Source organism: Lithobates pipiens, unplaced genomic scaffold (assembly GCF_037356315.1).
Source record: "Lithobates pipiens isolate NorthernLeopardFrog02 unplaced genomic scaffold, aLitPip1_a1.2 Scaffold_27, whole genome shotgun sequence".
NCBI classification, from domain to species: domain Eukaryota; kingdom Metazoa; phylum Chordata; class Amphibia; order Anura; family Ranidae; genus Lithobates; species Lithobates pipiens.
This window is the reverse complement of record NW_027507788.1, coordinates 25,265,031-25,289,092: the sequence shown is the minus strand read 5'-3', so window position 1 is coordinate 25,289,092 and position 24,062 is coordinate 25,265,031. Positions and strand designations below refer to the sequence as shown.

The 24,062-nt window shown below is 45.0% G+C and overlaps 1 protein-coding gene across 1 annotated transcript in view; it reads right to left on the bottom strand.

The window, feature by feature from the left end:
• The window catches only part of GRIK5 (glutamate ionotropic receptor kainate type subunit 5), a 564,883-nt gene that overhangs the window by 310,336 nt on the left and 230,485 nt on the right, over nt 1-24,062 (bottom strand). The window lies entirely within an intron of this gene.

Sequence of the window (24,062 nt, the reverse complement as noted above, 5' to 3'; positions counted from 1 at the left end):
ATCTGTCCCTCGGCGCTCGGGTGGAGGCACCGCCATCTTCGGTAAGGGAATCATGAAGTGAAGCCTGGCTCTCTACTGCGCATGCTCATCCACACTGGTCCCTGCTGTCTTCTGGGACCTGTGTGTCTCCCAGAAGACAGCGGTGGGGGCGGACATGGTGTAGATAACTGTGGAACCTGCAGCAATCTATGCCCAGAAGTGGGAGCAAATACCTGGATTAGACAGGTATATGCTCCCCCCTCCCCCCCAAATGTGACACCGGAGAAAGGAGGAATCCGATCAGCCAAAATTTCATTTTTGGATAGAACTCCGCTTTAAGAGCAGATTGTAATTTAAAACGCTGTTTTTAATCTTTTTAAATATGCAATTTTAATTTTTTTTAAAACTCAGAGATCCCACCATGAAAGTCAGGCACTTCCTGTAATGGATAACAACTGTTCCTGCGTTATCACCCTGTCATACAGTATATACCCCTATGTGAGTCTACAAGCAGCCATGCTAACACACATTGCCCTGGCATGGTCAGTCATAAATATTAGGTCAACAAGAAAAACAGAAATGGAAGGCGCACCCACCTAGTGCATCACCATAGATAATTTAATAATAACATTGTTTTATATAAAAGTGAGTACTCACAAAATGCAACTGACAAAAGGCCATAAAAACAATGCATGGACATATAGAACACGGGGTTCACTAACACGTTTCAGGGGCGTACCCCCTTTCTCAGAGCTAGGCTAAAATATTAGGTCATAGCAATGGCAGCCAATGCTGGAGAGAGTGCATGTGGACAGGAAGTAGTTGCAAAAAGTGGAAGGAAATCAGCAGGATCGGCTAACCTCATATTCAGCCAAATCAAATTAGACACAATGGGGGTTGTTTACTAAAGTAAAATCCACTTTGCACTGCACGTGCACTTGGAAGTGCGGTCGCTGTAGATCCGAGGGGGACATGCCAGGAAAATAAAAAACAGCATTTTAGCTTGCACATGATTGGAGGATAAAATCAGCAGAGCTTCCCCTCATTTCAGAACTACCCCTTAGATTTAGAGCAACTGCACTTCCAAGTGCACTTGCAGTGCAAAGCGGATTTGCCTTTCATAAATAACCCCCAATGCAATGTTGCTGATACTGGTAAATGAAGTAAATGTTCATCGTTAACACCAATCGACTACTACTGTACTTGTACTTGCGAATTTCTGTATATGTTACAAGGTCAATGCTTCTTATATGAGTGTAATATAACATTTCAGGTTATTAGTTATTACATTTCTTTATAATATTTCACAGCTGTCCCTTTCCGCTTTCCTTGGAAAAACAACGAATAACATTGAACTAAATGCGGTCATAGGCACAAATGTTGATAATATGATATAGATATAATAATGGTTGATCCATCATTGTGATCATAGTGCCTTCGTAATGACCTCCTCCCCAGACATATGGGATGCTGCATGTACAGATGGTGACAAGGATTTTAATACAGTGGTATTGATTATTACAGTGATTTATATGCAAGCTCATATTGATCCATGAGTTTTGCATATGAATAGTATTGGTTCATATGTATTATTGTATGTTTTTCGATTTTTCCCCCTAGGTTCTTCTGACAAAGTGAACTGTTGTTCTAAGAAACGCGTAGAGAGTTAATTGTCTTTTTATAATTTAGTCCTATTCAAATATTTCTCATTAAAATGAAAAAAACATGTAATATATTGACTTGATGTTTGTCATTAATATGAGAATAGGTATGGTGGGTTAGAGGTGTCAAACTATGCAATCAGCTTCAATATCCTATGCTATGATGCTTTATAATACAATATGAGCACCTTTAAAGTGGTTGTATAGCCTTTTTTGGGACTTTTACCTACAGGAAAGCCTATAATAAGGCTTACCTGTAGGTAAAAAAAATATCTCCTAAACCTGTATGGTTTAGGAGATATTCCCCTCGCAATGCGCCGCTGACTGCAGCGGCACATGCGCACAGGGGATTCCCGGCTGAAAGCCCGGCAGACTACGGACGCTGCCGGGAAGAAATCTCCCGCGCGCATGCGGCTCCGGCGCTGTGAGTGGCTGGAGCCGCGATACCCGGAAGAAACGGCAAGGGAGCATGTCAGCTCCCTTGGCGTGGATCGGACCAGATGTCGGGGCCTCGTTCTAAGGTAAGTATTTCACAATGAGCTTGTATTCGGTGCATACTAGCTCATTACGCCTTTTCCTTTGCAGGTAGAAAAAAAAAAAACATCTGCGGGTTTACTCCCGCTTTAAAGTGGCGTTCCACACAAAAAAAAACATTTTTTTTAACTCACCTCTAAATGCCTGTTGTCCCTCGTAGTCTGCCTCCTTCAGTACCTGGGCTGGTCACATCACTTCTCCTCGGCGCAGGAAGGGCTCAGCTCTGCCCCCTCCCTCCAGTCAGTCATCTGGGAACACGTGACAGGTCCCAGATGACTACGCGGGCAATCACAGCGTGCGGCGCCACTCGCGCATGCGCAGTGGGTGCCTGACTGTGAAGCCACAGCTGGGTGCCCACAGTTGCAATGCCGACGCTGCTGAGCGGAGGGGGAGACGAGCGGGGCTTCATTCTTCCACATCACTGGACCCTGGGACAGGTAAGTGTCCAATTATTAAAAGTCAGCAGCTGCAGTATTTGTAGCTGCTGACTTTTAATATTTTTTTTTTTTTTTTTTTTAAGGGGAACTCCTCTTTAACAGTGATATTTAAAAGAAAAAAACATGATTGGTGCCTTAAAATTTGAATGTGTTTGCCTTTGTATGTATCTACTTAAACTTTATTTCTACACATTGATCTAGTACTGCTCAGTACCTACAGTATATGCTTCTCTATAAAATATAAGTTTGGACTGCCACTGTCTGAGCTTCCTTATTGAGCCTTTAATTTTATGACCAAATAGTTAATTCAGGTGTCAGGAACATGGTAAGGAACAAGTGTGACCTTTAAAGGAAAAGTCAATTTTTTTATATATAAATGTGGCTGCCTATACTGTACATCTGTATTTTTTCTTATGACAAACATTGGTCCAGCTTTATTCAGTAAGGTAATGTTCTACAACACATGGCCCGCCAGGCCATTTCATGTTGCACTTGTACCAGTGGTGGCGCCGCCCCCAAACCCCCCCCCTCCCCCCCTTTTTTTTTCTGGTACAATGTTTTTATTGAAATATAAAAAAGGGAAGAACCAGGTGAGAAATTCCCATACAGGGGATATGAACATAAAACATAAAAAAGGGCAAGGGGGTGCGGGGTTGGCCGCACAACGGAAAATAGAAAAATAAGGAAAACTAAACAAAGGACAAAACTAAAATTAGAAAAAACAACCAGTAAAAGGGGGGGGGGTGAGGAAGGGGGGTGATAGGTATAGAGCAGAGCCCCCCCCCCTTTTTTTTAAACACATGATTAGAGCCAGAGGCTCTAATAGGCGTCAAAAAAGGGTGGGCTTGGGGCACCGAGCACTGCGCTCCGAGCCCAACCAGTTGTGTGACAATAGCAAATTAATTTGCTGTTCTCGCACTAATCCTCCTCCCAGCCAATCGGGAAGCAGGTCGTGAGACCCGTCACCCGATTGGCTGAAAGGAGACACGATCCTATTGGACGCCTAGGAGGAGGAGAGAGGAGATGCACGGTGGAAGCTGCTGTGATGGAGAAGAGAACACACAGGAGCTGCTGCCCATCACCCACCAGAGCTGGAGTGCTGCCAATCACTGACCTAGAGTGGGCAGGCGGGGGGGGGGGGGGGGGGTTTCAGGTGGAACATGGCAGAAGTCCATTCTGCCACCTCCGGCTCTTGCCCTCTGCACCACTGTCACTTGTAAACAGTTGTGTGTACAATGACAGCTTTTCTCTCAGTGGTTCATGGTTCTCTTAGATCTCTTCTTGTCCTGCATGCCTTCATGGCAGGGTATGGTGGAGATAGGTGATAACCAGGAAGATGAGGTATAGTGGTGCAGAGGTCGGAGCCAAGGAGGACGGGTGTAAGTGAACTGTGGACAGCCTGTGAAAGAGAGCTGAACCCGGCACTCTGTGTATAACACACTCCTAAAGGCCCTTTCACACTGGGGTCGCGGCCACATTAGCGATAAAGCGCCGCTCATTTTTGCGGTGCCTTAGCGCTGTTTAAGCAGCGATTTTCGACCACTAGCGAAGCACTTTTAACCACAAAAAAAAGGGGTTAAAAACTCCTGTGTTGCAGCGCTTTGGAAGTGCTTTTCAGGAACTTTGGAAGTGCTGCCCATTCATTGCAATGGGCAGGGGTGTTTTGGGAAACGCAATGTCCGGCAAGCGCACCACCCGGGTGTGAAAGCACCCATTGTAATTAATGGTTGGCAGATTTCAGGTGCTTTACAGGTGCTATTTCTAGCGCTAAAACATCTGAAAGGAGTCTTAAGCACTTGCACTCTGTATGTAGTTCACTCCTTAACCCTGCACTTTGTACACAGCGCACTCCTGAACTCTGCACTGTGTATGTAGCGCACCCCTAAACCCTGCCCTCTGTATATAGTGCATTCCTCAACTTTGCACTTTGAATTCTGTACATCATTTACCCAATGCACCCGTAAACTTTTCACTTTGTATGTAGCACACCCCTAACCCCTGTACTGTATGTAGTGCACCCCTAAATCCTGCACACTGTATGTAGCTTACTCCTGAACTCTGCACTCTGTATGTAGTGCACTCCTGAGCTCTGCATACATAGTTTTACAGATACAACCACCCCTTTGAGGGGTATCATAATGATGACGGAGCCCACAATGAAATATAATTTGACACCCCTGTTCTACAATGAGTAATGCCTAGAAACCCATCAACTTCTATTTTGGCCATTGTAAAGTGAAATTAGTTACTGCAGGTCGCTACCTGCAGGTATACAAATTACTGTTAATAAAATGGCTTTATTTTAGAGAACTTGGAGCTGCCATTGATGTCTTGTTTGTAAAGCTTGTGAAGGGAACTTGGGAGATGACGTTGTCTTGTTTGTAAAGGCCCAGACACCTGGAACGTCATCATGGAGTGACCTGAATCAGGCATGCAGCCAATGAAGTCTAGTTTTTAGTTTGTTTTTCCAAAAACATTACCAAAAGGAAAGGATCCAAGTGACAAAATGAATAGAAATGGACTTCAGGTGCAGTGGCATTGCTAGAACCTGGCACCTGGGGTTAGCTCCAAGTCTCCAGCCACGTGCTCTGGGTCTCATGCTTACAACCATACACCTTAGACAAAGACATAGGGGTTGGTTTACTAAACTGGAGAGGGCAAAATCTAATGTAGCTGTGCGTGGTAGCCAATCAGCTTCTAACTTTAGCTTGTTCAATTAGGATTTGACAAAAAAACTGGAAGGCGATTGGTTTCTTTACCGAGCTACACCAGATTTTGCACTCCGCAGTTTTAGTAAATCGACCCCATAGAGCTAACAGCTAAATGATGGGAGTCTCATGACAACAGCCAAAACCTCGCAGAGAGGGCCATAGGGCTTACAGCCAAGTGTTCTAAATCCCATGCCTACAGCTACAACCACTTAGATAAGGTCAGAGTGCTAACAGCTTGTGTCTAGGGAAATGCCGCTACAAAGAAGGACGCTGGCAATATGTATAACAGACACATAGGCACCCTTGAGTTCAGTTCAACCTCTAGTCTTGGGCAGAAAGTGTATTTTAATCTTTCAGCAGATATAATGGGGTTGGTTTACTAAAACTGGAGAGTGTGGAATCTGGTGCAGGTGTGTATGGTAGCCAATCAGCTTCTAACTTCAGCTTGTTCAATTAAGCTTTGACAAAAAAACCTGCAAGGTTTCTACACACAGCTGCACCAGATTTTGCATGCTCATGCCTTAGTAAATTAACCCCACTGTCTCTGCACCTAGGGGAAAGCAATACACATGATACTAAGGCTGGATTCACACCTATGCATTTTTGGTGCTTTTTGAATTTTGCAGATTTGCACTACAGTCCATTTAAAATGGTTTCCTATGGAACACGTTCTGTAGTGAAAATCTGCAAAATGCAAAAAGCACTAAAAATGCATAGGTCTGAATCCAGCCTAAGGCTAGATTCACTCCTATGCATTTTTTGTGCTTTTTGCATTTTGCAGATTTGCACTACAGGATATGTTGCATAGGAAACCATGTTAAAAGGACTGTAGTAGAAATCTGCAAAATGCAAAAAGCACTATAAATGCACAGGTGTGAATCCAGCCTAAGGCTGGACTCACACCTATGCAGTTTTGGTGCTTTTTGCAGATTTGCACTAGAGAACGTGTTCCATAGGAAACCATGTTAAATGGACTGTAGTGCAAATCTGCAAAATGCAAAAAGCACCAAAACTGCATAGTTGTGAATCCAGCCTAAGAAAGGGACACTGGTAGAAAGAACAACTGAAACAAGAAAAAAGTGATAAAAAAATGATGAACCAGCATGGGCAGCACAGTGGTGTAGTGGTTAGCACTCTCACCTAGCAGTAAGAGGGGTCACTGGTTCCAATCCCAACTACGACACTACCTGCCTGGAGTTTGCATGTTCTTCCTGTGTCTGCATGGGTTTCCTCTGGGTACTCCGGTTTCCTCCCACACTCCAAAGATGTGCAGGTAGGTTAATTGGCTTCTGTCCTACATTGACCCTAGTATATGAATGGGGACATTGGATTGTGGGCTCTTTGAGGGTAGGGACTGATGTGAGTGTGCGATGTACAGGGATAGAGACAATTGTAGACACTCACTCAGGTTGAACTGGATGGACTGGTGTCTTTATTCAACCTTACTAACTATGTAACCATGTTCACACTGTTCTTCATAAGTGGGGTGTCCAGACATTCTGTGAGGCCTTTAGGACCTCAGAAACGCTTAGTGCAGGTGACATCTCAGCCTTCTTCTCAATTGCCCTTGTGGTACATGGACTGGTGATCTTATGCTTTTGAATTTTCCCCCTTTCATACTATCTGCAAAGATCGTAGGCACTGTGCCTACTGGAAAAATTTTTTGCTGCAGAATCTATAGGGAGATATCTAGAGGTGGCCTGACAAGGCAAACCTAAAAGATAATTAGATGCCAAAGGTAAATGTTATATTTTGTTGTCTCTCTCTCTCTCTCTCTCTCTCTCATTCTTCTGCACCAGACAGAGGAGAAAAAAAGAGAAGAAAATGAGAAAACAAACAAACAAACAAAAAAATGAGCCATGTTCTCCCTGTTCCCAGTAAGTGGGGTGTCCAGACATTCCAACAGTCATTTAGGACCTCAGCAATGCCTTGTGCAGGTGGCATCTTGACCTTCTTCTCAATTGCCCTGCTGACTCATGGGTGGTGATCTTGGGGGTTTACGTTTGAATGTTTTCCCCCTTTCATACTACCAACAAATTTTGTAAGACTGTAGGCACTGTGCCTACTAGAAAAAAAAAAATTGCCTGCTGGATCTGTAGGGAAGTAGCTAGAGGTGGACAGACAAAACAAACCTAAAAGACAATAATATGACAAAAAGAATGTTATATTTTGTTGTTGATCTCTTTCATTCCTCTGCACCAAGGTGCCTTTTGTCAGCAGGTCTGTGCTACAGATGTCTGCATTGTGCAGGATCACATGGATTCAGGTTGATGTATTGTAGACCAGATTGGATGATCCATCACGTTTTGTGATGTAAACACTGACTACAACGTGACACGTGCACAACCCCCCTGTCTCCACAGCTACAGACTGAGGTCAGCGGTGAAAGAATTAGGTATTTGTCAGGATGAGTGATATATGAGACTTGCGCCCCCGCACACCGGACCAGAGAATAAATATCTTTTAGAATAATCAATATCCTGAATGAGGAAGAGGAGCACATTTATTAACTCTTTAAAGAGGAAGTAAACCCTGATGAGTTTACTTCCTCTTTCATTCCCTGCAAAGCATAATGGACTACTATGCATCGCATAGTAGCCCATTATGTGTGACTTACCTGACACAGGAGCCAGCGAAGTCGCCGCTGTCCCCTGTAGTCCGGCGCTTCCATCTTGTTGGTGGGGTCGCGCAGCTCCGCCGCTGTCATTCGGCGAAGCCGCGATGACGTCACTCCCGCGCATGCGCACGGGAGTCGACACGCGCGGCAGCTCCATTCTTGGAAATGCCGCGCTCAGTGCGCCTGCGCGCCGCTGTCTACGGCGCATGCGCCGTAGACAACGGTGCCCGTTTTCGGGCAAATATCTCCTAAACCATATAGGTTTAGGAGATATTGCTTGGACCTACAGGTAAGCCTTAATCTAGACTTACCTGTAGGTCAAAGTGGTTTGTAAGGGTTTACAACCACTTTAAATCCACTGATAGAAACGGAAAAGGGTCCAACACATCTTAAGCCTAGACATTCCTCTGGAGGTACATATGTACTAATAATCTTTTTAAAACAATTCCATCTGCTAGTGGTGAGGAAGTGAGTTGCCATCTAGATAAAGGAAGGCCCGTAGACGTGGTGTATCTGGATTTTGCAAAAGCATTTGACACAGTTCCCCATAAACATTTACTGTACAAAATAATGTCCGTTGGCATAGACCATAGGGTGATTGCATGGATTGAAAACTGGCTACAAGGACTAGTTCAGAGTGTGGTGATAAATGGGGAGTACTCAGAATGGTCGGGGGTGGGTAGTGGGGTCCCTCAGGGTTCTGTGCTGGGACCAATCCTATTTCATTTGTTCATAAACGCCCCGGAGGATGGGATAAACAGCTCAATCTCTGTATTCGCGGAGGATACTAAGCTAAGCAGGGCAATAACTTCTCCGCAGGATGTGGAAACCTTGCAAAAAGATCTGAGCAAATAAATGGGGTGGACAACTACATGGCAACTGAGGTTCAATGTAGAAAAATGTAAAATAATGCATTTGGATGCCAAAAATTGAATGCAGTCTATACACTGGGGGGAGAACCTCTGGAGGAATCTAGGATGGTAAAGGACCTGGGGGTCCTAGTAGATGATGGGCTCAGCAATGGCATGCAATGTCAAGCTGCTGCTAACAAAACCAACAGAATATTGGCATTAGAAAGGGGGTCAGCTCGATAATTCTCCGCTCTACAAGACTCTGGTCCGGCTGCACCTGGAGTATGCTGTCCAGTTCTGGGCACCAGTCCTCAGGAAGGATGTAGTGGAAATGGAGTGAGTACAAAGAATGGCAACAAAGCTAATAAAGGAGGATATTAGTTATGAGGAAAGGTTGCGAGCACTGAACTTATTCTTTGTGGAGACGCTTTAGAGGGGATATGATTTCAATTTATAAATACCGTACCGGTGACCCCACAATAGGGATAAAACTTTTTTTGCGGAAAGGAGTTTAACAAGACGCGTGGCCACTCATTAAAATTAAAAGAAAAGAGGATTAGCCTTAAACTGCGTAGAGGGTTCTTTACTGTAAGAGCGGCAAAGGATGTGGTATTAACTTCCACAGGCGGTGGTCTCAGAGGGTAGTAATCAATATTTTCAAAAAACTATTAGATAAGCACCTGAAGGACCACAACATACAGAGATATACAATGTAATACTAACATAAAATCACACACATAGGTTGGACTTGATGGACTTGTGTCGTTTTTCAACCTCACCTAACTATGTAACTATGTAGAGTAGATGAGTCACTGTGGATTGGCAAAGGACAAGCTGGCTGCCACTTACATTTGACACGACCTGGTGTGACCACTAGGCAAGGCCATTACAAAATCTGTCACATGTGTGTACATAAAAATAGTTTTCGGCAGAAGTCATCTTTTAAAACAAATCTTTGGAATGTGAAACAAGAAAAATATTGAAGAGCAAAGTGTATAATTCATTTTATCCTAGCTTCTAAAACATGCCAAGTAATCAGCTATGGAAAATTAGCCATTTTTGTAGCTGTGTAAAACAGCTATTTTCATGTTTTTTTTTTTTATTTAACCACTTGTCCTCCAGAAGATTTACCCCCCTTCATAACCAGGCCATTTTTTTTTTCTTTTTAGCCCTGCGTTATTTTACCTGACAATTGCACGATCATGCAACGTTGTACTCAAACAAAATTTATATCGTTTTTTTTTTCTCCACAAATAGAGCTTTCTTTTGGTGGTATTTTATCACCACCATTTCATATAAGCGTAAATGTATTGATTTATGCAACATTTATAGCAGTGATGGCGAACCTTGGCATCCCAGATCTTTTGGAATTACATTGCTGGGAGGTGGGCAGGGGGTGGAACCAAGGACTGGCACTCAGAGGTAGGTAGGGGCAAAGACAAGGGGTAACTCCGAAAAGGGGGAGTTCCTGCACCTATTCTCTGGAAAAAAAAGCCCTGATCTTACTTAAAGCGGAGGTCCACCCTAAAGTGGACCTTCCGCTCATTGGAATCCTCCCCCCCCTCCGGCGCCACAATTGGCACCTTTCAGGGGGGAGGGGGGTGCAGGTACCTGTACAGTACAGGTATCTGCACCCACTTCCGGGATAGCTCTCTGCGGAAAGGGGCGTAGATTACGCCCCTTTCCGAAAGTCCCCCGCTGCCTGCTGGGAAACACACAGATCCCAGAGGCAACGGGTCCATCCTTATTGCACAGCGCGACTCGCGCATGCGCAGTAGGGAACCGGGAAATGAAGCCAAAAGGCTCCACTTCCTGATTCCCATACCCAAGATGGCGGCGGCAGCACCCAAGAGACGATCAAGAGATCGGCTTCGGGTGCCGACATCGCGGGCGCGCTGGACAGGTAAGTGTCACTATTTTAAAAGTCTGCAGCTGCAGTATTTGTAGCTGCTGGCTTTTAAAAAAAAAAAAAACGCGGACTCCCGGCGGACTCCCTCTTTAATATCTTTAGCCAATCAGCTTATCCCTTTTGTGTCTGAGTCACACCGCATTCCTGAATCTTTTTAGATTCAGTTGAACAGGAAACTAAGTCGGGTCTCGTGACTTAGGCTGGGTTCACATTGCAGCGATGCGGGAACGCTGCGAATCCGCTGCGGGTTCCCGCATCGCATGCCTCCCGGCGGCAGTTCACACTGCCCTATGCCGACTGCTGGGAGTGTCAGTGAAACGTTAATGACACCCCCAGATCAGTTCGCATATCGCAGTGCGATCTGCAAACTCGGACAGGAATCGGATCGCATGGTGTGAACACCCATGCGATCCGATTCTGCCGCGGACCGAAAAAAGGGTCCCGTGCGAGTTTCGGCCGGATGCGATGCGAATTCAGCTGAACTCACATCGCACAGAGATCGGATGTGATTTGCACTGCAGTGCGGTGCGAATCACATCCCATCTCATAAACCGCTGCAGTGTGAACCCAGCCTGAGGGAGTGGACTGGAGTAAGTACAGGACTTATTAGGATAGCAAGCATGGGATTATTATTCTTTATTTCCTACGAAAGTACGAATCAACGAAAAAAGGCAATCTCACAAAAGTAACAATTACTAAATAACGAGTAGAGTAGTGTACCGAATAAACGAAAATTATTATCCAACAAAATTACGAATCAAAGAATTCCAACGGAATTACGAATCATTTAGTATCAACGGAAATGTATCTGTTACGAAAATACGAACGAGTCTGAATATAAAAACTTGCGCCTTACAAAATGTATGAAACGTTACGAATCAACGGAAACGTAAAGAAACAAAATTTTTTTTTTTTTTGTTGTGCACATGTCTAGTAACATCGTTACCTCTCTGAGCTCTTGTGAACAGTGGGGCAAAGACTCAGTTCGCCACCCGAGAGAGGTCTCCTTTTGGGGGGGGGGGGGGGCAATATAGCTGATGGGCTGGTCGGCGCCCAGTATGGGTGAGTGAATGGGGGGTTAACATTTGGCCTTAACTCTGCATAGGTCACTGCATAGGTAGCGTAAAGGCTTACACAATCACAGCATAGTTGAGGTTTGAATGAGGCGATTTCAAGCCTCACTTCCATAGCCGATTAGGAGCACAGTTTACTTTGCTTCAAGTACGAATGAACACAGTGAGTGATTGGTACTAATCATTCACTGTGCTCATTTAGGAAAGGAAGGGGCCAGTAAATATTATATATTTACTGCCCCCAGCCCTTTCCTCCACTTTTTACATGAGGATCACCTGTTCCCCAGGGGGGAGGGGGAGAGCACATTGCATGATAGGTACACAGAAAAGGGGCACACAGTGGGGGCCCTGGCAGCAGGGGAAATCGTATATGGACAGAGCGGGTGATCAGTGCAGCAGGCAGGGAAAATTACTGAAACAGATCTTCTGTGTGACTCCCCCTGCAGCAGCTATAAGCAAGTGGGAGGAAGGAGGAGATGCCGGCTTTCAGCTTCTGCAGGGATAGCAACACAAAAGATTCTTCCCCCAGTTTCGGCCCTGCTCATGAAAACAAAGTGGTACTTTAGATTCTGCACCTTGGCCCTTTCCGAGGATCTTACCATCACCAAGCTAGTAGGCACGCCAAGTGCTCTGCTCTGCAGCTTTTGCCATCATCTGCTTAGCTGCTGCAACTAGTCCTGGTTGACCACTCTGCCCCTAGTGGGAGGGGATTCCCAAATCATGATAACTGCTAAGCCTGGATAATGGAAGGGCAGCACCAAAAGTCAGTCACACTTTGCATATATGATGACAATGAACACATTGTCAGGAGAATAGAGAAGACCTATGGTTGCCACCTCATCAGGGCCGTCGTTAATATTGATTGGACCCTGGGCAAAAAAGTTATTGGGCCCCCCTCTCCATGCAGTTTTACTCTTGTTTCGATCAATGGAAATGCTGATTTTTATTTTTTATTTTTACCGACTACCAATATAAAGAGGAGTTTCAACACTGGGCACCAATGTAATAGGGGTTTACACTGACCACTAATGTAATAGGGGTTTACACTGACCACTAATGTAATAGGGGTTTACACTGACCACTAATGTAATAGGGGTTTACACTGACCACTAATGTAATGGGGGTTTACACTGACCACTAATGTAATGGGGTTTACACTGACCACTAATGTAATAGATGCATTCACAGTAACCACCAATGTAAGGAGGGATTTACACTGACCACTAATGTAAGGGGGACATTCACACTGGCCTCTAGTGTGAATGAAAGGATTCTACACAAAGCACCAATGTAATTAAAAGATTTACACTGACTACCAATGTAACCGAGACATTTAGCCTGCGTTCACATTTGTGTTTGTCTGGAACGCATGCAAAATCACTTTCCTGACACCACAGAAACGTGCTGCCCTGTAGCAGATACAGAGCAGTGCCATTAATTGCTAATGACACCCTCACACATCTGCTGACATGTGCCTTGGTACTGTGTGATTTTGAAAAAGTGTTCGGGACTTTCTTCCGCATGTGTAGCACATAGAGCAGCCCATTGAAATGAATGGGCTGCCCTACACACAACCTGCGTCTTTATCCACCATGTCAGTACACCTTTGCAATCCTAAAATCCATGCTAACCTCTGCAGCTCAGACCTTCCCCATCCTCTCCACTCCAATCCCCCTCCCCTTTAACTCTATCTGCCTCCTCTGCTCATCTTTGCATCCACCTTCCTTACCTCCATATATCCTCTCCTTGCTCACCTGTGCATCCCAAACTGTAATTCCTTCTCTGCCTACCTCTGCACACCCCACACTACCCCCCCACCAATTTGCTTACCTTTGCAGAACAGGCTGATGGTAGCCTAAATTATGCCAGTTGCAGGCAGGACCTTCAAGCATGCCCATTTATCTCCCCAGAGGGCAGCATTCAGAATAGGTGATGGTGGATATGACCTCAGGGAGGCATGATATACACATGAGTAGCGCCTCTATTTACATATGAATGATGCCGGTCCGCCCCTTATTTACATATTAATGCTGCTGTTATTTACATATTAATGTTGGTATTTACATGTAAATACAGGATCTGCAGGTGAGTCATCTGTACACAACAATAGGGCAGAGCTTGGCAGCATTAGTAACAGAACTTCAAACTGAGATATCAGGACACAGCACGGGACTAAAACCTCAAGAAATGAGGGAACTTAAACTGGTATAGTTGGCAAGTATGAGGCAGCTGCTTTGAGCCCCACAACAATGACAGGGCCCAGGGCAGCTGCCCCTTTTGCCATACCTTAAAGACAGCCCTGCACCCCATCCCTTTAAACCAAAACACATATTAATTACACAGGTTCTGTGGCTGATTAAGGTGGTAATTAAACTCACTTGGTTCCTTATCTGCATTAAACTAGCCTCAGAACCTGTGTAATTCATATGTGTTCGGGTTTAAAGGAATGAGGTGGCAACTCTAAGAATACCTCATCTACATGCTGTTCTTTCAATTCATAGTTACAGGCTTGGGGCAGGAAAGTGACCAGGCTCAATGCCTAACTGCAGTACAGAAAAGTCAGGTCACCAACCTAGCATTGCAGTCCAGCAGGGCTATGGTAATAGAAGGAAAGGAAAAAATACAAATCCTTTGGCAGGTAAAACTGTGTATATTTAAACTGCATATTTAGCTGTTTGCCAGAGCCCAGGCTATATAACAAAGCTGCACAGAGTCAGGAGTTTTTGTGTCTGGCCTCTGAAGATAATTGCTCAAAATGTATTTTTTTCATATTCATAGAGCGTTGACAATATTAGGCAGCAATTTACAGAGTACAGCGATCCTTTCACATTAGTCCAAAATGTCGGCACTCACAGCAACTACATTGTCAGTTTGTAATATTAATTTAAAACAGAGAAACTCCATGGAAATATCAAGCTTTATGTAATTAATAAAGTGCGGCGCATCCAAATGTTCTTTTCCTATGAAATAAAATCTGTTTTGAAGTTAGCCTAGGCTGGGCTATTTCAACTGAAAATAAGATGAGAACATGCATTAGCAGAGGTTACTGTCAGTGAAAACTGCATGTAAAAAAGGATCCTTGGATCTAGAGATAGGGGCAGATGAAGCTATATGCAAATTTCAACTTAACTTGTAAAAAAGCAAGCTTGACCAGCTCCATCCAACCTACTGAGCCTCCTTATTAGCTTAATTGGCGGCCTTACTTACCAACAGGGAGGCTAAGGAGGTGGAATAAAATGATAAAAAAAAAAAAAACAGATGAGTCATCAATACTGAATCAAAAAAACTTGCTTTTATAGAGTCTGTGAAGGTTCTCATTTATCCAGGTCATGGTATAGCACAGGGGTGGCCAACCCGCGGCTCCCGAGCCGCATGCGGCTCTTTGCCCGGTTCCGTGCGGCTCTTACGTTACTTACGCTACTGGCTATGAACTTCCTTATTCGAGTCGAGTCGTACGTCATCACGTTCGAATCCGTCGGAGTTTGGTGTGATTGTGTGTGGCCAAGTCCGCTCATTCGGAAAGTCCGTCAGAATTCTGCCAGAACTCCGTCAGAACTCCTTCGAAAGTCTGTCGGACTTAATCCCTCGAAAAGTCCGCTCGTGTGTACGCGGCAAAACATGCTTCAAATTTTTCAGCCAGAACTCTGCCGGACCCAGTTCCTACCGAGAAATTCGCTCGTGTGTGTGCTATTCCGACGGACTAAAACCGACGCTAGGGCAGCTATTGGCTACTCCTGGCTATGAACTTCCTTATTCGAGTCGAGTCGTACGTCATCACGTTCGAATCCGTCAGAGTTTTGTAAATTGTTCTATTATTCTTGTTATGGATTTGGTTAAACAGAGTTTGTCTGTGTGAGAGTGCACACAGTGTTCATTGTTGAAAATGACTGGCCTGTGGTCTTTGTAGTGTTAAAACAGTGTGTGACATTTTACAATAAATCCAGCTGAGCAAACGTATGTGTGTATGAGGAAGGGATGGGGTGATGTTCATGTGTGCCCATGCGTATGATGTGGCTCTTTGCGGTAACTTGGTAAAAAATGTGGCTCTTGGTCTTTGTCTGGTTGGCCACCCCTGGTATAGCATGTAGGCAGGGTAGGACTTAGGGTGGTGGGGGCCCCTGGGCTTGAGTCACTTTCGGGCCCTACCTTCCATACATTACCGTGTTTATCGGCGTATAACACGCACTCCAAGTTTAGGAGGGAATTAAGGAAAAAAACTTTTAGGAAGGAAGTTTAAGGAAAAAAACTAACATTTAAATGCCCATCAATGCAGCATTATCAGTGTCCATCTGCAGCCTTGCCCATCCATCTGCAACCTTGCCCCAGTGTCATTTGCAGCCTTTTCATTGCAGTCTTGAATCTTAAAAATGGCGCCGCTGAGATAGAGTCCTATGTATCTCAGCGGCTCTCGGGTCCTCTTGGCGGCTCTTGGCAGTTCTCGGGTCCTCTCGCAGTCCCGAGCGGAGCTGAGCGGAGCCGAGTGCAGTAGCCGAGTGTACTCAACTCGGCTCACAATCACACCCAGTCCCTGTGTTATGTCCATCATAGGGCAGGACTGGGCATGACTGTGAGTGGAGCCGAGCCGAGTACACTCGGCTATGTATCTCGGCAGGGGCCCCCTATTGGGTGGGGCCCATGGGCTTGAGCCCAGTCAAGCCCAATGGTAAGTCCTGCCCTGCATGTAGGGATGGGCCAAACGCATCCCTGTTCGGTTCAAACCAGAACTTTCCAACACCTTTCAGACCAGAGTAACAATCCCTATTAAAGTAAATGGGATTGATCGGTACGTCAAAAATCAAAAGTGCCCATTTTGAAGGCTTATATACAAGTAATTACCATACAATGGCTATAGAAGTCTGGGTCCTGCCCTAGGGGGACATGTATCAATAAAAAAAAAGTTTGTGAAAAATGTAAGTGGCTGATCTGTACCATGTCTAGAATCTGCTGCTGCAATAATTGCATTTATAAAGCCAAAAAAAAAGACTTTTTCCCTGCAAGCTGCCTTTAGCAATAGCTGAGGAGCCAGTGTTTATGATGAGGCCACAATGTAGTGCACTGGGAACAACATTCGAGATTTTTTGGATACATTCTGGTGTCACTTTGACTTTGGATAGAAGTAATGGGTGCGCAAAAATTGGTCTTTGGGTGTCGGTGGCGCCTTCCCACCGTAAGCCTATAGAGGTACTCTTGATGAAAGCAAGCAAAGGCCTTGCTGTAAAAAATTGCAATTATATGCACCTGTCAAACAGGTGCAGAAAAATTAGTCTTTGGGTGTCGGTGGTGCCTTCCCACCATAACCATAAAGAGGTGCTCTCGATGAAGGCAAAAGAAAATTGCAATGGTATGCACCTGCCAAACAGGTGCTAAAAAAAAACGGTCTTTGGGTGTTAATTGTGCCCATGAAACCTATACCAAAAACATTCTTCCAGATGATATCATTTAACACCCTCAAAGCTAGGCAGCCTCGAAGTCCTGCAGAGATTTCACATCCCAAAAAGACTTAATCAGTGACATTGGCATGAGGGGCTTCATAGCTGGTAATCAACTTCTTAGACTGGTCATAGATTAATGAAAAATGTATGGATTTCTCCATCCACACAAGCAAGATGAATAGAGGAATCCTTCCTTCAGGGACAATGTATTGCGACTGCAGGACTCCTCCACTGTCAAAATACACCGGAAATTGGTTGCAGCTATTGAGAAAAGTTTTCCAACATTCCAGTTTGACAGAAGTCGATCTGATGATTGACTTCTGTCAATTGGGGATGGCCATAAATGGATCAAAATTTGGCTGGTCCCTGCTAAACCATCCAAATTTTTATCCATCTGAGGCCAGCTTAAGGCTGTTTAAAAGTATACTTAAAAGGTCCCCCCAAAGTGTGACATTTGTTGTCTTGTCACTTGACACGCTCTCTCCCAGTTCCTGAGTCTGCATAGTCAACTAACAGAGTCCTGAAATTAATTGCATCCCTCTAAACAATAAACACTGTCATCTAATAATGTTACATAATCTCAAAAAAAATAGAAGACAGTGGGGGTTATTTACTAAAGGAAAATCCACTTTGCACTGCAAGTGCACTGAAAGTGCACTTGGAAGTAAAGTCACTGTAGATCCGAGGGGGGCATACAAGGAAAATAAAAAACAGCATTTTAACTTGTACGTGATTGGATGATAAAATCAGCAGAGCTTCCCCTCATTTCAGATCTACCCCTTAGATTTAGAGCTTCCAAGTGCACTTGCAGTGCAAAGTGGATTTGCCTTTCGTAAATAACCCCCAGTGTGTGATGTCAGAAAATTGGCAGGATTGCAACTACCAGACTTTGCGTGACCACTTGTTCCTTTCCTCTTAAGTCGAAGAGCCACCTTCAATACCTGGTGAGTGGCAAATCACTACCTGGAGTAAGCCTGTGCATAATGGGTGTCAGAACTGCAGTGATAATGTGTATGTTCTTATTCCGTGCCAATAGTTACATAGTTACATAGGGGGTTATTTACTAAAGGAAAATCCACTTTGCACTGAAAGTGCACTTGGAAGTAAACTCACTGTAGATCCGAGGGGGACATATTTATTAACCGCTCCAGTAGAAGTTAAACTAACAGATCTATAGTTACTTGGTAAAGACTTTGATCCCTTTTCAAATATGGATACAACATGTACCATTCTAGTCATTAACGTGTCCCTAAAAATTAGAAACAATGGCTTTGAAATAACAGAGCTCAATTCTTTTAGGGTCAATGGGTGGATTCCATGTGGTTCAGGTGCTTCATCCGCCTTTATTCTGTCTAAATATTTCTGGACCATATCATTTTTGAGCCATTGTGGATCATTTGGGGCTGTGCCAATATCACCCCCATTATGGACATGAGCTCCCCCATGCCTTCGTATTCCTTTGTATACACTGAGCTGAAGAAAGCATTTAATACATTTGCATTCTCCTTGTCCCCAGTCACCCACTCTAGATTATTTTTTAAAGGGCCTACATGCTCAGACCTGACCTTTTTACTATTAATATATTTGAAGAATTGTTGGGGTTTTGTCCTACTACCTTTTGTTATCTGTCGTTCGTTTTTTATATATTCTGTTATATTCTTTGTAGCATTTAAACGATGATAGTGTTTCTTCATTTTTATATATTTTTTAAAGTTCTTTTTTATTATTTATAACCATTTTAACTTTGGCCATGAGCCACATGGGTTTTATTTTTAGCCTTTTAAACTTATTGCCCAGGGGAATATACTTTGCAGTGAGTTTGCATACAGTATTTTTGAATAAATCTAATTTCTGTTCTGTGTCCATTGATGCTAATATTCCCTCCCAGTTTAAGTCATGGAGAGCAGCCACAGCCCCCATTCTTGGAAAATTTGCTCTCTTAAAGATAAGTGTTTTTATTTTTTCCTTACAGCTAACATTAAATTAAATCATGTTATGGTCACTGCTACCCAGATGTTTTTTTATATGAATATTGGTAACAAGCTCTACATGGTTTGAGATTACCAGGTCCAGCAGAGTGTCATTCCTAGTCGGGGCCTCAATAAACTGGACCATAAAATTGTCTTGTAATAGGTTTATACATTTTTGCCCTTTAACTGTCCCAGCAGTGCCATTACTCCAGTCAATTTCCAGGTATTTAAAATCCCCTATTATTATCACTGTCCCAGCCCTTGCAGCCCTTTCCATCTGTGCAAGGAACTGAGTCTCCACCTCCTCAAAAACACTGGGAGGTCTATAAAAACTCCAATGATAACCTTTGTAGTACGCACACCCATGTACAACTCCACCTATAATGCTTCAGACTCATCACACTCTCCATCAACTAGGTCTTCTTTCACACTCAATTTTAGATCACTTCGCACATAGAGACAGACACCACCACCACTCAATATTACCCTGTTTTTCTGAAAGAGAGCATAGCCAGGAATATGGGCCTGGGCTCAGGTGTGGACGGGGCCCTCTGAGAACACGTGGAGGTGTCCTGGACAGGAGGCATGGAAGCAAGGAGAGGACAGCAGGAGAGAGCACTGCCAGGCAAGTCTCCAGGGAGGAACAAGAGGTTGCAGCCAAGAGGGCTGGTGAGTGACACACAGTAAGGAAGACTGGGAGGCACGCCTGAGAGGACTGGGATTGCAGTCTGGGATGGGTGCAGAGTAGGGATGAGCCGAACACCCCCCGGTTCGGTTCGCACCAGAACTTGCGAACGACCCCCGCGTTCGATACGAACGTTAGAACCCCATTGAAGTCTATGGGACTCGAACGTTCGAATTGGAAAGTGCTAATTTTAACGGCTAATATGCAAGATAGTGTCCTAAAAAGGGTTTGGGGACCTGCCTCCTGCCTCAGGGGACATGGGTCACTGCAAAAAAAAGTTTTAAAAACTGCCGTTGTGGCGGGAGCACTGATTTTAATGACGATTAAAGTGAAAAAAAAAAAGTGAAATATTCCTTTAAATATGGTGCCTGGGGGTGTCTGTAGTATGCCTGTGAAGTGCCACGTGTTTCCCGTGTTTAGAACAGTCCCTGCACAAAATGACATTAAACGGAAATAACACCATTTAAAACTGCTTGCGGTTTTAATGTTATATCTGGTTCCTGCAATATGGTTGAAAATCATTGAGAAAAATGGCATGGGTAGCCCTCCCTGCCCATTACCAGCCTATTTGGGTCTTGTACGCATATTAAGGGGAACTCCGTACCCATATTAAAAAAAGGAAATGCGTGTGGCCCCCAGGCCCTATATACTCAGAACAGCAGTATACAGGCGGTGCAAACAAGACTGAGACTGTGTAGGTTTGTTGTGTTAAGTTGATTCTGTTTGTCATTTTCAACTGGTACATTTTTAAAGTGTAGCTCCAGTCAAAAAATCTATTTTTAAGCTTTTTGGAAAACATAGGGAAGGGTTATCACCCCTGTATAATTTGTTTTGTCGTCTATCTTTTTTCATCTCACTTGCTGCTGTCTCCTTACGTTTGCAAGTAGGAGATGTTTGTAAGTTGGATGTTTGAAAGTAGGGGCCTGCCCTATATTATAGCGGTATGTACTGGGTACAGAGCACGCAGACAGCACGCACTCCTGACACTACTAACACTACTGACTGCAAGCTCTATTATTAACCACTTGTTAGCCCAATGTTTGGATAAAGTGAAAGATGAAGTTATGCTGAGTAAATAGATATCAAACATGTCACTCTTCAAAATTGCACATGCCCGTGGAATGGTCGCCAAACGTCGCTACTTAAAAAATCCCCATAGGCGACGCTTTAATTTTTTTTTTACTGGTTACATGTTTTGAGTTGCAGAGGAGGTCTAGGACTAGAATTATTGCTCTCGCTCTAACATTCTCGGCGATACCTCACATGTGTGGCACATGCGAGCACATGGGGACATGGGCGCTTTAATTTTTATTTTATTTTTTTATTGTTCATTTTACTTTATTTATTTTAGTTTGACATTTTTTTCCCCAAAAATATATTTTTGATCACTTTTATTCCTATTACAAGAAATGTAAACATCCCTCGTAATAGGAATATGGGGTGACAGGTCCTCTTTACAGTGAAATCTGGGGGGTCAATATGACCCCACATCTCACCTCTAGGCTGGGAAGCCTGAAATAAAAAATAAAAAAAAGATTCTGGCTTTGATCGTACTGGCGAGTTGGTAGAAGCACCGGAGGGCGGTGAGGGGTGGGGGGCGTCTATGGCTGGGTATTTCAGGGTATCACCGAGTATGGCTGGGTATCTCTGAGTATGGCTGGGTATGGCAATTTATGGCAGGGTATTACAGAGTATTGGCGGGGTATTGGCGGGGTACTACAGAGTAATAGCAGGGTACTGCAGAGTATTGGGGGGTACTACAGAGTAATGGCAGGGTACTGCAGAGTAATGGTGGGTACTGCAGAGTAATGGCGGGTACTGCAGAGTAATGGCGGGTACTGCAGAGTATTGGGGGGTACTGCAGAGTAATGGGGGTTACTGCAGAGTAATGGCGGGTACTGCAGAGTATTGGGGGGTACTGCAGAGTAATGGGGGTTACTGCAGAGTAATGGGGGGTACTGCAGAGTAATGGCAGGGTACTGCACTGCAGAGTAATGGCAGGGTACTGCACTGCAGAGTAATGGCGGGGTACTGCACTGCAGAGTAATGGCGGGGTACTGCAGAGTAATGGCAGGGTACTGCAGAGTATGCACTGGTATTGCAGAGTATTGGCAGGGAATTGAGGGGTTAAATTCGGTGAGCAGCGATGTGGGCACTGCAGATGCAGCCCACATCGCTGCTGACACCGATCTCTTTCCCCTCCGCTGTACCGATCGGTACAGAGAGGGGAGGGAGGAACAGGCATCATAACATGACGCCGGTTTGTTTCCAAGTGATCACTCCGTCATTTGACGGAGCAATCACGTGGTAAACGGCCGCTATGAGCGGCCGTTTACCGTGATCCGTGATGCGACCCGGCGGTCACGGATGCTCTCGAGTGCGCACACCTCGGGGCACGCGAGAGCAGAATTCTGGGAGGCCGTTAGTTAACGGCCTCTCAGAGTTAAACAACCCCCCTGAAGCCGTTAATCGGCAATGGGCAGTTGTTAAGTGGTTAAAGCTAGATCACTAGCTATATAGGTGAGGTGAATATAGTGGTGTATACTGCAGTCAGGGCACAGACAACAACCACTACACAGCAGCAAGATAGGAAATCAGCCAAAAACGATTGGTGTGTACTGTGTTGAAGATACACAGAACACCCACTGCTTCAGATGCTAAGTAACACACTACACGAGGCCGCCTCAAAGGCGGCCTTATATAGTGTGGGGCGTGCACTACACAGCCTGAGCTATGATTGGCCACAGGCAGGATGCCTGTGGCCAATCATGGCTCTCCTCGCTGCCGGCGCTGCGATTGGCCAAGCATGCGGGGTCACAGTGCATGCTTGGCCAATCATGGGGCAGCAATGCACTGCGCCACCGCAGTGCATTGTGGTCCGCGCGCGCGTCACTCGAATTTTGACGCGAACGGCCCAAACGTTCGGAATTCGCCGAACGCCCGAACAGCCAATGTTCGAGTCGAACGTACGTTCGACTCGAACACGAAGCTCATCCCTAGTGCAGAGCTAGTGGAGTGGACTGTGGTTACATGGGCAGTGGAGAGAGGCAGCTGCAGCCAGGAGGGCTGCCAGGGCCTGAAGATGTGGTACTGGTCTCAGTAGACACGTGGACAGCTAGCACTGGGACTTACTACCTCTTTCTATACCATAGTACCCTGCCTGTAAAGGGCATCTGTTTTGAGCCTGGCTGAGCCAGTGTCAGACCTATCTATCAGTGCTAGCTGGTCCTGAAGAGTGAGATCAAGATTTAAGTAAAGTTCTGGAGAGTGAGATCAAGAGTTGTGCTGGAGCTGGAAATAAAGAGGTTGTATATACCGGAGGTGTATATAGTTTTGGCCCATATACCTTTTCTGAAATAAATTGGGCATCTCATGAATCCTATCACCATCCAAGTTAAATCCCCTTAATACAAATACAAAAACAAAGTTTAAGGACTGATTTTCTGCCTGAGGGTGAATGAGAACTGTGTGCCTGTCTGGGCAGGGTGGCAGACAAACCACAACACTCAGCAGCCCCTACAGGCAGGGGTGGACTGGCCATTGGGCCACTCGGGCACTGCCCGAGGGCGCCATGCCACTAGGGGGTCCCATCAGGGTTGCCAGCCTCAGTAAAACCAGGGAGAGTATGTAAAAATGTGTGGTTTCTGTCTCTGAAATGTCCCTTAGACCCCTTTCACACCACACCTCCCTTTGCGTCGGCGGTAAAACGCCGCTATTTTTAGCGGCGTTTTACCGCCGGATTTGTGGTGCATTTTAGCCGCTAGCCGGGTGCTTTTACCCCCGCTAGCGGCCGCGAAAGGGTTAAAACCGCTGGCAATAGCGGCGTTTTGCTGGCGGCATTACAGCGCTGCCCCATTGATTTCAATGGGGAACAGCGGTGGAGGAGTGGTAAACACACCGCTCCTTCACCGCTCCAAAGAAGCTGCTGGCAGGACTTTTTTCTGACGTCCTGCCAGCGCACCGCTGTAGTGTGAAAGCCCTCGGGGCTTTCACACTGCACACAATGGTGCAGCTTCTTTAGGGTGGATTGCAGGCACTATTTCTAACGCTATAGCGCCTGCAAAACGCCCTGGTGTGAAAGGGTTGTTACTGACATCCTTTTGCTCTAAAAATCCCGAGATTATAGCTGCCCCACCTCTCCAGTACCTTCTCAGCCAATAGAAACATGTCTGTGTATACTGTGTGATTGTATACTGTGTGTGT